This window comes from Bubalus kerabau, chromosome 4 (assembly GCF_029407905.1).
Source record: "Bubalus kerabau isolate K-KA32 ecotype Philippines breed swamp buffalo chromosome 4, PCC_UOA_SB_1v2, whole genome shotgun sequence".
NCBI lineage: Eukaryota > Metazoa > Chordata > Mammalia > Artiodactyla > Bovidae > Bubalus > Bubalus kerabau.
Window position 1 is genome coordinate 71,565,587 of NC_073627.1, and position 14,636 is coordinate 71,580,222.

Below are 14,636 nucleotides of genomic sequence, written 5' to 3' on the forward strand. Positions count from 1 at the left end.
AAGTTCATGTGTTGAGACCCTAATGTCCCATGTGATGGTATTTGGAGACAGGTCTTTGTTGGGGGTGATAAGAGATGAAGTGGGTGGAGCCCTCTTGCTGGGATCAGTGCCCTTATAAGAAGAGCTTGCTTCCTCTCTCTCTGCTCTTTGGCATGTGGGGATATGAGAAGACAGCAGTTTGCAAACCAGAAGACTGCTCTCACCAGGAACCAAACTGGTCAGCACTTTGATCTTGGACTTCCATGCCTCCAGAATTGCTGAAAAATAAATTTCTGTCATTTAAGCCACTCTATCTCTGATCATTTGTTATAAAAGCCAGAATTAAGACTCCTCTTTCCACATATTTAAAACATTATCATGTATGTTATATATAATGATAGGTATATGTTTTTCTAAATAATTTCTAGGGCCCTGGAGGACACAGAAGTTCAGAAGTCTGTTCTGTAACTTAACTCTGCTATCTGGGGTACATTAAAACCTCTTCTAATCTTTTTTTCCTTATCTGTAAAATAATACAGCACAGTGCCTCGATAAGGCATCTGAATGCCGGCCGTTGTGTCTACTGACAATATCTTTACCAGGTAGGCGCATGCGTGCCCTGTTGTGTCCAGCTTTTTGCGACCCCATGAACTGTAACCCACCAGGGTCCTCTGTTCATGGAATTCTCCAGGCAAGAATACTGGAGTGGGTTGCCATTCCCTTCTTCAGGGGATCTTCCCGACCCAGGGATCCAACCTACATCTCCTGTATCTCCTGCATTGTAGGTGGATTCTTTACCACTGAGATACCTGGGAAGCTTCTATCAGGCAAGTGCTGATGTCATTTTCAGGATGGGAAAACTTGCACCCTGAGAGGAGAATTCATATGTCCAAGGCTGCATAACTCATAAGTGATGGTGATAAGTGAAGCAGCTGACAATAGAGTCTGGTCCCCAGCAGCTCTATGGACAAGCCTTAGCTCGTTATGTGGTCCTAAGGATACTTCCTTACTAATTCTTGTGAGAGTTAAATGTGATGATTGTCTGTGTGTGTGTGAAAAGTTGAACACCATGCCAAGCGCATGATCAGCTCTCAGTAACTATTAAAGATTTATTGATTTATTTTATTCTTTGGCTGTGGTAGGTCTTCACTGCTGTACGGGATTTCTCTAGTTGTGGAGAGAGGGGGTTACTGCGCTTCTATCGTAGTGGCTTCTCTTCTGGCAGAGCACAGGCTCTAGGGCATGTGGGCTTCAGTGGGCTTGCAGTGAGTGGACTCAGCAGTCACAGCCCTTGTGCTCTAGGGCATAGGCTCAGTAGTCGTGGCACATGCGCTTAGTTGCTCCATGGCATGCGGGATCTTCCTGGCCTGGTGATGGAACTGGTGTCCCTTGCATTGCAAGGCAGATTCGTAATCACTGGGCCACCAGGGAAACCCTTCTCAGTAACTATTATTTGTATTAATTTTCAATTACATTTGATTTCTCCTGTATTCATATGAAAAACAGAATTTTCTAAAATTCATAAGAAGTTTTTGGTTTGATCTGTGCTTTTTGCTGTTTCAATCATTTAACTTAATGCTACGTCCAGAATTACTGTTTTGCCTTGTTTTTCTACACAGCCCTGCACTATTTTTATGACTGAAGACCACTAAGTTTCCTTTTGAATGGATTACAAGTGGAACTGACTTTTCCAATTACCTACGCAATTGACCTGGTACAAAGAAGGTTAAAGTTCCCACCTAATATATGATCATTAAAGCATTTCATGGACCTTTTCAGACAAGGGAGTCTGGGAAACCTTGAGACAACATCATTTTTGGTGCCAGACTGATAAGGCATTTAACATTTGTCAGTTACAGGAGAAAGAGACGTTGATACATTAATTAAATGTAATACCTACCTCTCTTTGAGCAAAACAGAAAGAATTTCCTCTTTTAAAAAAAGAAATGTGTCAGATAATAAAAGGTAGATATAGAGTGGCTCAGATAATGTAAAGAACACTTTAAATTATACCAGAGCTTTAAAATCTACACATATATGTATTTAGGATACATGCACTGAACGATACTTTTCATCACCACATTGTTAATTTCATGGTTGATAATTTGCTATGGATGATTTCCAATGCTTGGTACCAGCAAAAATAAATTAAGAAAATGAAGTTTTGGGTTAAAAAAATCACTTACATAAAAAAGATTAATTTCTTAGCCACCACACGCCTCTTCAACTTTGTAAATTTTTTTTTTTTTTTTGCCAATTTCCGAAATGTCGCAAAAACAAACAGTGAGTAAATCCAGTAATTGTCCTCCAAGATTTTAGTCTTAGTTGAAATCAATCATGTAGGCCATTTATCTCCTCTTTTTCCTTCCCTCCCCCATCAGCAGACTGGTGTGGGCTGGTGACTTGAATGGCTTTCACCCACATGTGTTTCAGTTTGGGGATCCTTAACCATAATTGATGAGGGATTATTTTTCTTTTTCTTTAAGAACAGATACACAGCATGCTTTAGGAACTGGGGGACACAACAGTTTATGTGAAAAGGACTCTAAATTCCATCTTTTAAATATTTTACACATTTTTATAACATTGAGTTCTATGTGTCAATATTCAGGGAGAAAAAAAATGTCAGCATTGAATAAGTCAAATAAACACTGTAATATCCTAGTATACCAATTCATTTTTTATCAGATTTACAGAGCTAGTGCTTATTGTAAAAATAACATATATATTATATGTATTATATTATACCATATTATAATAATGTTTATACTAAAACTCTTAGGAAGCTTTTCTATTCCCTATACTTTGGTGGAAACCCAATTGGATTTGGTTTCTTAATTTACTTACCTTTATGGAAATAAAAAGTAAATTTGTTTTTGTTTGTATGTCTGGATTTTCTTACAAAGTATCTGATTTCAGCATATAGTGATGATGGGAATTTAGGTTTAATTCCAGTGATTCAAAGTAACCATTGTAATCAATCTCTTTCTCCCTGTCTCTGTTTCTGTCTGTCTCTCTCTCCCAAAGAAAAAATTGAGATATAGAACATTTAGGAAAGCATCTAAGAGCACATGTCTAGAACTGGAAGAATCAGGATAAAGCCTAAATTTTCTTCCTTTGAAAAGTGCTTTGTTTTAACTATATTCTAAAAATATACGAATGCCAGAAGAAAATGCAGATCATGGCATTTTCTTTATATTTTAAAGTCTTCATATAAAACGCATTGTTTTTGGCTACTGTCAGTTAGAGGAGGTAGACTCATGTCCATCTGTTAATTAGATGTAATATTTTATCACAAGATGTATCATTATTTCCTTCATTACAGAGGGCAAAATCTCTCCTTCTGACCTTAGATATGGGGCTTGGAAATGAGGGGTAAAATACCTTGAAATATTGTCTTCAATTTTAATTAAATTTTGCAGACCTCAGGGTATCACCTGCCATTCTGCCATGAAATATTTTATAAAAACAGTCTCATAATATGTACGTGTTGATGTCAGCTTTGCTAGCATCGTAGGGTGCAAACACTTGCAGGAAGTGCCTGTGTGCTAAACTAGCTGTGAGTCACGAATCCTCCTAACCCTTGATCTCATCTGGGCTTGTCTTATCATCAATTAATGGGGAGCAGAGATTGCGAATGGCCCCCACACGTGTTTAGGTACACAGAGCCAGCTCTCTTGGAGTTGCTGATGCCCAAGATAAGTGTTGAGGGTCAAAGCATGTGGCTAAACTGAACTTTCTGGGGAAAAATAATGTAACGTGTTCCACCCAACATGTATTTCCAGTGATGTCAAGATGCTGGACTTGGGTTATCAACTTTGTTTCTAACGTTTTGGATTTGGGCAAGAGACTTAGTTACATTGTGTTCTTATTCTAATAAGGATATTTTAATTCTAATATCCTAGCTCTCAGAACACTTGAAAGGAGTTCTGAAGCAAATCAAAGGACCCACGACATTATCTTTAATGCCACAATGCACATTTCCAGTGGTTTCAGTATTAGGAGTTGGCACCCAGGTCCAGACTTTAGAGCTGGTTGTTAAATTATCCGCTCTTGTAAACAATGCTGAAAAAGATCTCTAGCTTTACTTTACATGTTTACAATGTTTTTCTCTTGCCAATTGGAGGAGACACCAGAGCTTAGCATCTACTCATGCACAGATTTTATAGAATGTCAGACAAAATGATTTTTTATTGAGGAAGGGTCAAGCAAGTTGTGCTTTCTATTGTGTCACACTACACAATATGAGGGCTGAGTTATAAAAATTTGGAGCACTGGCAAGAAGGCAAAGGCTAAGAATGGTGATTTAAGACTGCATTATCCTGTTTCTAATTCCTCTTCTTTCTTCCTGCGGAAATGTAATTGCAGAAGCTTGGGAGAAGGGGCTGAAGCATGGGCTTCTATATCTGCCTTGAAGAGAGTCGTAAAGTCTGTTTTATGAGTCTCTCTCCAGCCTCGCTCTACTTTTCCAAATTAAAGGAGACACTATGACAATCTCACCGATCTCTGATCTTACATCTTAATTTGCAAACTCAGCAGCAATATCAGTATCTAGTCCAAGGGGCTCAGAGAAAACCATGCTGAAATTAATGGCTTATCGAAGGAATTCAGTCAAACATCCCCTCTATTGAAGCAGAAGCCAGTTTTTTTTTTTTTTAAAGAATCTTTTCATCATAAAAAGTATTATTTCTTAAAATTGATGTACTCTATTAGCTTCTTAGTTTTCATGAATGTCCCACGTTAACATAAGATGTTAACAATGGAAATAAGTGGGTGACAGGAATTCTCTGCTTTACCTTTACAACTTTTCTGTAAATCTAAAGTGATTCTTTTTTTAAAGATTTTTGGTGTTGTTGTGGACCGTTTTTTAAGTCTTTATTGAATTTGTTACATTATTGCTCCTGCTGTTTAAGTTCTGTTTTTTTGGCCAAGAGGCATGTGGAGTTTCAGCCTCCTGATCAGGGATCGAACCCACACCCCCTGCATTGGAAGGAGGAGTCTCAACCACTGGAACACCAGCACAGTCCCTTAAATGACTCTAAAAGAAATGCATGTGCTCATTTCGAAGCCACCATGCTTGTACTAATATATTTGTGATGTCCTGGACTGAACGGTGGGAAGCTAATGTGACAGGTAGCATTTCTGCTTCAGATTTAACCGAGAGTTTTCAGTGTGGGTTTTTACACATTTCTGTGATTTTTAAGAACTGGCAGCATTTTGTTTCTTAGCATATGTCATGTAAAAGGACTGTGTATACCTGTCTGAAACGTATTCACCAAGTGCTTGTTTAGAATCTGGTCAAACAGATCCTTCACCTCTTCTGTGAATTCCCTTCACTCGCACAGCCTTTGTCAGAAAACTGTAAGTAAACCTTGATTGTGGCCTCAAAGACCACCTACTTGTGAGGGTGAGAAGCTAGTTCAGACTCTCCATCGGGTCCAGTGTAGACCTTAGGAACACAAGCATTTCATTTCAATCTTCCCAAACTTGGACAGACCTCATTAGGAGCTGTGGTTCTCGCATCTGGAATTAAGTCAAGATCAAACCTTAGTAACTATTTAAACAGAAGAAAAGATTAGAATTTACAGTTTATCTTGTTGAGAAAACCTTCAGTGAGGAAAAAGAAATGTGTGTGAGCTTTAAGTACAATGATTCTATGTGTAATGAGATGCCATGGATCATCCGGAGAGAAAAGTAATATCCTTTGACATATAAATCTGTACACAGTGCTTCTGTAATCTAAAAATATTCCCTTGCTGCAGAGAAACATTGCTAATGAAAGCCAAAAAATACATTAATCTGCAAAAAAAGAAAAAAATTATTGACGCAACTTTGCAAATCACAGTTAATTGAGTCACAAACAAAACTTCAAATAAAGGAAATAATGTGGTAATTGGGAGCCTTGTTCTGCATAATACACTTGTTGGCATACATTATGGGTTTGCTATCTTCTAAGAGTATTAAATCATTGTACAAGAACATTGCCAAAAAAACTCTTCATTTCCTTTTGGTGACTTCTTACTGCCCTCAGTCGAAGTTTAATAGAAAAGGAAGGACATGATGTAGTTTTAATGACAGGAAACCCATGGCCTTCCAAATGAATAAATTCCATCACTGGCTGCCACAAAGCGTGCTAATTATTTCCTTTGATAAATTAAAAGCTGTAAAAGTCCAAAGTCTATAAGCATGTGGTTTACAGTTATAATCAACCTGTCTGCATTATTGAGACTTCATATTATCCACATTATTTAATAAGCATTACATGTATTTTTTATTCCAGATAATTGTATCAAAAACATGTGTTCAACATTTACTGACTTGAGAGATGACTAAAGAAGCTAACTAACCTTCATGTTTCTGACTTGCAGGATGCTAAAATCAAGTATTGATCTATTCTTCTAATGCCAGACTTTGGAAGTGAAAATAGTTTATATTTAAGAAATGATGAAACATCCAAAATCAAGTAAGAACCAATAAGGTCTGAAATGTGGGGGGAATTAGGCTATTATACTTGATTTTATTATTTTAAGTTATCAGCTAAATTGTTTGGCAGTGGATAAAGATTTTTTTTTAAGATTTTTTTTATGAGGACCATTTAAAAAATCTTTGTTGAATTTGTTACTATACTGTTTCTGTTTTATGCTTTGGTTTTTCTTCTGTGAGGCATGTGGGATCTTAGCTCCCAGACCAAGAATTGAACCCACACCCCCTGTATTGGAAGGGGAAATCTTAACCACTGGATCACCTGGAGCCCCTGGAAGTTCCCTAGAGCAATTCTTTTATTGAACAGCATTTATTTTGTACCTCTGTGTGCTCTGTGTAAATTAACTTATTCATTTCACAGATATTTATTTAACATATCCCATGTGTTCTGGGGACACCATAATAATCAATACACATGCCTATTCTCCACTTCTGGGAGCATGCAGTATAGGAGGGGAGCTGTTAACGCAGTGATTATACAGTTGTAAACCTGGAAATGTCAAAAGGAGGTTTGCCATTGTGGGAAAGCCTCCTGACCGTGGGGCGAGCCGTCCTTGTCACAGAAGTTAGATTTTCCCGGCCAACAGGGGGATCACACTGAAATGTGAACAACGAGCTGAAGAGGATGGCAACCCTCCTGGCAGAGGGGTGGTGCATGTGAAGGGTTGCATAGGACTGAGAGAAGGCTCAGTGACTTCAAGGCAGGGCGGGAAGTGGGTCAGAGTCTAGCTCACCACCCCCAGGCCCTTGTGCTCCCTTTCCTCAAGCTGGCTGCAAAGAGCACCAGCACACATGGCTTGCTGAGTCCAGTGTGGACCTGCATCCCAACCCCATCACCACCTTTTTCTTTTTTGGCCGAACCACATGGCATGGGATCTTAGTTCCCCAACTAGTGATTGAAACTGTGTCCGCTACAGTGGAAGCATGGAGTCTTATCCACTGGACCACCAGGGCAGTCCCACCATCACCACTTTGTTGAACACCCAATACAGGCATGACTTGCCTTCATGCAGTGATGGAGAGGCGGGTGGAGGTCAGGTGATACAGGATGATACAGACTGAATATCTGTGTCCCCCCAAATTCATAGGTTGAAACCTCATCCCTGATGTGATGGTATGAAGAGGTGGGACCTTTGAGAGGTGATTAGGTCCTCAGGGTGGAGCCCCTATGGATAAGATGAGTGCTCTTAGAAAAGACAGCCCAGAGAGCTCTTTTGCCCTTTCTATCATGTAAGGACACAGCAAGAGGAGAACCAGAGATGTCTATGAACCAGGAAGTGGGTTCTTACCAGACACTTAATTAGCCATTACCTTGATCTTGGCCTTTCTAGCCTCTACAACTGCGAGAAATAAATTTCTGTTGTTTATAAATGACCCAGTCTATGGTAGTCTGTTTTAGCAACCTAAAAAGACTAAAGCACAAGACTTTGCCCTTTGTAGCAAATGAAAAAGAGTTGCTTCTCTTAAGATTATTCATATTAAATAAACCAATTTTACAACTTAAATTTTGCACAATTTCCAACATTTCTCAAGTTCTATCTCTAAGTAACTCTTTAATCAAGATGAACAAAACATCTGTTGTACACATCCTGGTTTTGGATTCGTTTTGTCTTCACATTCAGGAGTGTGAACTGTTGCATTTTAAACCATTTATTCTAGCCCCCTTTGGACTGGCTAAAATAAAAGATGCTTCATGTAATCTAGCAGACATATATGAAGTTTATTAAGCCTTCATGATCGCTCATAGAAAGGTATTGTGGTTCTGCTAGAATTCATAGGATATTATAATAATGCCTTACAAAATAGCAATGAAATACATAGATGATTTCATTCATTTGTTCATTCATTCATTTGTTGATCCTTTTTTTAATTTTTAAATGTTCATCCTAGATTCACTCTTAAGGAGCTGTGAGAAAGACTAAGAGACTCAGAGAATGCGTCTTGAGAGCTATTCTCAAAGTACTCACTCATCCTGGGGAGAAGGTCACTTAAACAAGACCAATGCAGGAGGAGAAGACGACGAGATGGTTGGATGGCATCACTGACTCAATGGAGGTGAGTTTGAGCAAACTCTGGGAGATGGTTAAGGACAGGGAAGACGGGCATGTTGCAGTCCATGGGGCTGCAAAGAGTTGGACACGACTGAATGACTGAACAGCAACAACAACAAAAAGATAACAGAATAGTAGAGATCAGGAGAACTCTGACAGCACTTAACTCAAGGGGTGAGGGAAGGTGTTTTGGGCAGGGGCTGCGAGGAGATAGCCTGGCAAAGAAAGGGGGAAGAACCTTTCAGTCTGAGAGGTCACAGAAACAAAAGCAGGGGATCAGAAAAACATATTTTAAGGAAAATACAAGCAAGAACTGAGAAGGGGCCAGAACAAGGGGAAACTTGAGTGGTAAGGAGCTTGGACTTAATATTTTAGGCCTGAGGAGCAACTGAAAAATCTTGCTGCTTCTTGTGGGACCCTTCTAAGGGTCCATATCTGAGTTTAAGGCTTCAAATCAGATATAGTTCTTTACAGCTGTCCATGCATCCTGGAGTGTTTTTCAGAATGACACATCTGCAGTAGAGTGGGAAGGCTGTTTAGTAGCTCAGATCGATACATTTCAGATATATCACCAGGCTATCTGGGTAGAAGATGAGTTTGAAAGGACCCAGCTGTACACACACATACAAGTTAGGAGACAGTTGGGACTGCTCAGGTGAGGAAGGATAAGAACCTCAAGACCCTTGGTGCTGGTGATTGCTGTTTGTTGTTCAGTTGCTCAGTCATATCTGACTCTTTGTGACCTCATGGACTGCAGCACGCCAGATGCCCCTGTCCTTCACCATCTCCCCGAGTTTGCTCAAACTCAATGTCCATAGAGTCGGTGATGCTGATGGAGAGAAGATAAAAACTCATGGGGCACCTCACACTGATCAGAATGGCCATCATTAAAAAGTCTGCAAATAATTAAGGCTGGAGAGGGTGTGGAGGAAAAAGAACCCACCTGCCCTGTTGGTGGAAATATAAATTGGTGCAGCCACTATGGAAAACAGTATGGAAAGTCCTTGAAAAACTAAAAAAATAGAGTTGTCATATGTTCCAGCAATTTCCCTACTGGGCATATATAGGAGAAAACTCTTAAGTCAAAAAGACATATGCCCTCCAATTTTCATAACAGCACTACCTACAATAGCAAAGATGTGGAAGCAACTTAAATGTCCATTGACAGAAGAACTGATAAAGAATATGTGGTAAATATATACAACAAAATATTACTCAGCCATAAAAAAGAATAAAATAATGTCATTTGCAGCAACATGGATGGACCTAGAGATTATCATATTAAGTGAAGAAAGTCAGAGAGAAACAAATATCATGTGATAACATTTATATGTGGAATCTAAAGAAATGATGCAAATGAATTTATTTACAAAACAGAAATAGACTCACAGACACAGATAACAAACTTATGGTTACCAAAGGGGATAGTGGGGGAGTGGAGAGAAAATAAGGAGATTGAAATTAACATATTCACACTACTATGTATAAAACATGTAATCAACAAGGACCTACTGGCTAGCACAAGGAACTGTATTCAATATCTTGTAATAATCTATATTGAAAAAGAATGTGAAAAGCACAAGGAGCTCAGCTCAGTGCTCTGTGATGACCTAGAGGGGTAGGTTGCAGGAGGGGTGAGAGGGAGGCTGAAGAAGGAGGGAATATATGTATACGTACAGCAGATTCTTTTGTTGTACAGCAGAAACCAACTCAACATTGTAAAGCAATTATATTATACTCCAACTAAAAAATAATTAATTAAAAAAGAGTATATGTATATGTATAACAATCACTTTGTGGTACACTTGAAATTAACACTATGCTGTAAATTAACTATACTTCAGTTAAAAAAACTCAAAAAAATTTAATAGGAATTTAGGAGATAATAAAAGTCAGGCTTCATGTTGACTGTTTAACTGAGTGTTTGGAGTAAGGTGGGAGGCAGATCAAGGATAACTCTTAGGCATCTAGCTTGGATAACAGAATAGAGTATGGTGGAAAAACAGAAAAGAAAAACAGAATAGATATTGAAAGCACTAAAGCATTCACAGATTGAAGTAGGGAAAAAATTAGGTGCAACAGGAAATTTCAACAAAGGGAGACTTCATTACGAACGTAAGCATTTATGTTCACACAGGAAGAAGAGCAACACGAAGAGCAACACGAAGAGCATTTACTGACACACAATTGTCCAGGATACTGTCAACAGCAGGTTTCTCTTTGGTAAAATGATGCTCTTCCATTGATTCTCAGACAGGCAGCTTCTTGGTCTTGTTCAGGACAAACCCATCTTGTGGCAGATTCAGTGCTTTTCTCCTATTCTCGGTATACATTCTTTCTTGTCATTTCAGATACTTATTAATCACACCTCACCCCCGCATCTCTGTTTTCTCTTCCCAGTTCTAAATAAACCTAATCCTTTTAACTTCCACCCAGAGACTTTATTTTGTGAACTATGAATCATTTTGCTCCTTCTCTTTGGGATCCCATCCAGGGAGTCCATTCTTCATTTTTAAGACCTCAAATCAGACACATTTTTCTACATTTCTATGCCTTGCATCCAGGAGGTGTTTGATAAGTCTTTCCAAAATGATAAAGTCCTAGGGCTGGTGGGAAGACTGTCTAGGAACTCCCACATGCTAGAATCCTATTTATTCCAGTTTATTATCAACACATTTTTAAACATTAACATGGCATTGATGACTCATATATGATCCTCTATAATCCCATCCTCTGTTTATGTTGTCTTTGCCTGTAACCAGGTCTTTATCATCATTTCTGTACAGTTTGTTTTCCCCCTTTTACTTGTCCTGATTACATTTTTATTCTCATTGCTTTTGTCTATTTTTCAAGGTCATTGAAAGTTGTAATTATCTGCTCCATGTGGCTAAGCTCCCACTCAACTCGGTGCCACTAGTAATTTAATGAGCTCCTCCCAGATTCATCTGCCATTAAAAATGTTATTAAATAGTTCTGGCCCAGGGCTAGTCCTTTGAGAAAACATTCAGGCCCTCCAGGCTGATATGGCATTGTTGATAACTGACTCTTCTTGAATATTTTTCTAACAAGTTGGTACTCTTATCTAGTTGCAAAACAGCTTAAATAATAGTTAATAAAATATGTCTGTGTAGTATTATACTCTACAGAAGCCCTATCCCCCAGAAAAGTTAATTTGCTGCTTAAATACTCCTGCTAGACAGGAAAGTGAAGGGTTATCTTGTACCTATTTCAAAGACTTGGAAACTGAGTTTCAGGTTAGTGACTTAGGCTCACCCAGCAAGAAATAAATATACAAGCTCCTCAATGTATATTTTCTGACTTCAAAACGAATGTCCTTCTTTACTCTACCATGACGAAGCACTCTGTTTATATATTCGTATGTGGCTTAATATATACTTTTAAGGTTTTGGGTTTTTTGTGTGTGTTATCAAGTTGCAAGGCTTCTTTATATATTTGGGGTACTAGCTCCTTATCGGGTATATGGTTTGCAAATACTTAATCCCATTCTGTAGGTTGACTTTTTATTTTGTTGAGAGTTTCCTTTGCAGTACACAAGCTCTTTAAAAAATGCTAAATTAAGAATCTTCATTAAAAAGTTCTCACGATTCTATTCCAATGTTGATTTCCCCATTGCTTTAATACCTAAGGCATAACTAATCTGTACAATACCATTCAGAGGAATGTGTACTGATTGTCACAGAAGATACTGACCTGGACACTGAAGTCACGTAAAAAAATTGTGATGCAGTTCCTCAAGAAGGAGCTATCCTAATAGAGACCCAGGGGATAAAAGATTTAATATGAGACCCAGAACCACAAGGGTAGTAAAAAAAAAAAAAAAATGGGGTCCTATCTAGCAACTAGTTAGTGGTGTTTTGAATTTTTTGGCTTACTGATTTAGGAAAAAATGATATACCATTTATCTTCCTCCAATTATGATGAGTGTATTATTGTAATTTTTATTTGTAGATTGGCACAAAGATGAACTTAAAATGGCAGTTTTGTGAATTCAGAAATTCAACCCAATATCCCTATTCTAAGCTCTCTGAAGGACTTTTGCTTCTGTTGGGAAATAGGATTCTGCTTAAGGGCAAGAACAATAAAGCATATGCATGTCTTGGCTTTCCTATTGCTAAAGACAATGGTCTGAACAGCATTTCACTCTTCTGAAGCCAAAGACTATTCAGAAGCTGAAAACTGAACATAACTGTAAAAATCATTTAAACTATATTGTGAATGTATCTCCACGTGAAAATATTAACTGCAGTATGAGTGCAGATTCCAAGTGAGGAGAGTTCAAACCTCCAAGCTGCTGAGCCATTAAGGTACTGGAGTAGAGGGAGGAGGGGGCAGTGTGAAGCTGGTTGACTGGACCAGAAGATGTTTGGTTTTCCAAGCTGTATAGCACTCTAGAATTCTTTTGTGCCTCTTCCCTCCTCCTAAGCCACAAATACAACCACTTTCCACACTTACTAATGCTTTCTTTGAAATGTCTTTCTTTTTTAAAAAAATTATTTCTTTGGCTTTGTTGGATCTTCCTTGCAGCATGCGGGATATTTTTAGTCGTGTCATGCGGGATCTAGTTCCCTGACCAGGAATGAACCCAGGCCCCTTGCATCAGGAGCATGAAGTCTTAGCCACTGGACCACCAGGGGAGTCCTTGAAATGTCTCTTGATTCTGTCTCATTCTTTGCGTCCATAATGCCATGGGGCACAGGCACGTTTCCCTGTTCTGTACGATTATTTTCTGCTTCAGTTATGCCTTCCCTGGACCCAGGGACCATCTTCTCAAGGGGCTGCTTCAGTGGGACTTAATGCCTTACTCAAAACTCCTTAATGAGACAGTTAGGTATCAATACAAGAGGAAAAAAAAAAAGAAAGGACTCTAATCCTTTCTTACATCATACACATAATTCCATCATTCCATATATAACGAAAATCCAAACGTATGTGGAAAAAGAATAAACAGTTTACAAGGTGATTTAGGAAAACGATTTCATTAAATGGAGGTTACCAGGGGTTTTCAAAGAGTTCTCATGTATTCCCTCATTCTAGAACACCCATAGCTTCCCATCTTCCTAACAGCTTGCCTCAGTGAGGTATATTTGTTATTCTTGATGAGCCAATATTGATACATTATTGTTAACTGAAATCCATCATTTATATTAGGGTTCACTCTTAATGCAAGCATTGGCAACCACTGAGATGGGGAAACAGTGGAAACACTGTCAGACTTTATTTTTTTGAGCTCCAAAATCACTGCAGATAGTGATTGCAGCCATGAAATTAAAAGATGCTTACTCCTTGGAAAGAAAGTTATGACCAACCTAGATAGCATATTCAAAAGCAGAGACATTACTTTGCCAACAAAGGTCCATCTAGTCAAGGCTATGCTTTTTCCAGTGGTCATGTATGGATGTGAAAGTTGGACTGTGAAGAAAGCTGAGCACCGAAGAATTGATGCTTTTGAACTGTGGTGTTGGAGAAGACTCGAGAGTTCCTTGGACTGCAAGGAGATCCAACAAGCCCATTCCAAAGGAGATCAGCCCTGGGATTTCTTTGGAAGGAATGATGCTAAAGCTGAAACTCCAGTACTTTGGCCACCTCATGCAAAGAGTTGACTCATTGGAAAAGACTCTGATGCTGGGAGGGATTGGGGGCAGGAGGAGAAGGGGATGACAGAGGATGAGATGGCTGGATGGCATCACTGACTTGATGGACGTGAGTCTGAGTGAACTCTGGGAGTTGGTGATGGACAGGGAGGCCTGGCATGCTGCGAGTCATGGGGTCATAAAGAGTCAGACACGACTGAGTGACTGAACTGAACTGAACTGAACTGATCTTTTTACTGTCTTCATAAAACCCATGAGCGTTGCCCCATGAGCCTTTTCTAAAACGTTTGGTGGAATCATGCAGTATCTAACCTTTCAGACAGGCTTATTTCACTTGGCAATATGTGTTTAAGTTTCCTACATGTCTCTTCATAACTTCATAGCTCTTTTTTAAAATCACTGATAGTATTCCATTGTATAGATCTACCATAGTTTGGGGCTTCCCAGGTGGCATTAGTGGTAAAAAACCTACCTACTGATGCAGGGGATATAAGAGACACAGGTTTGACTT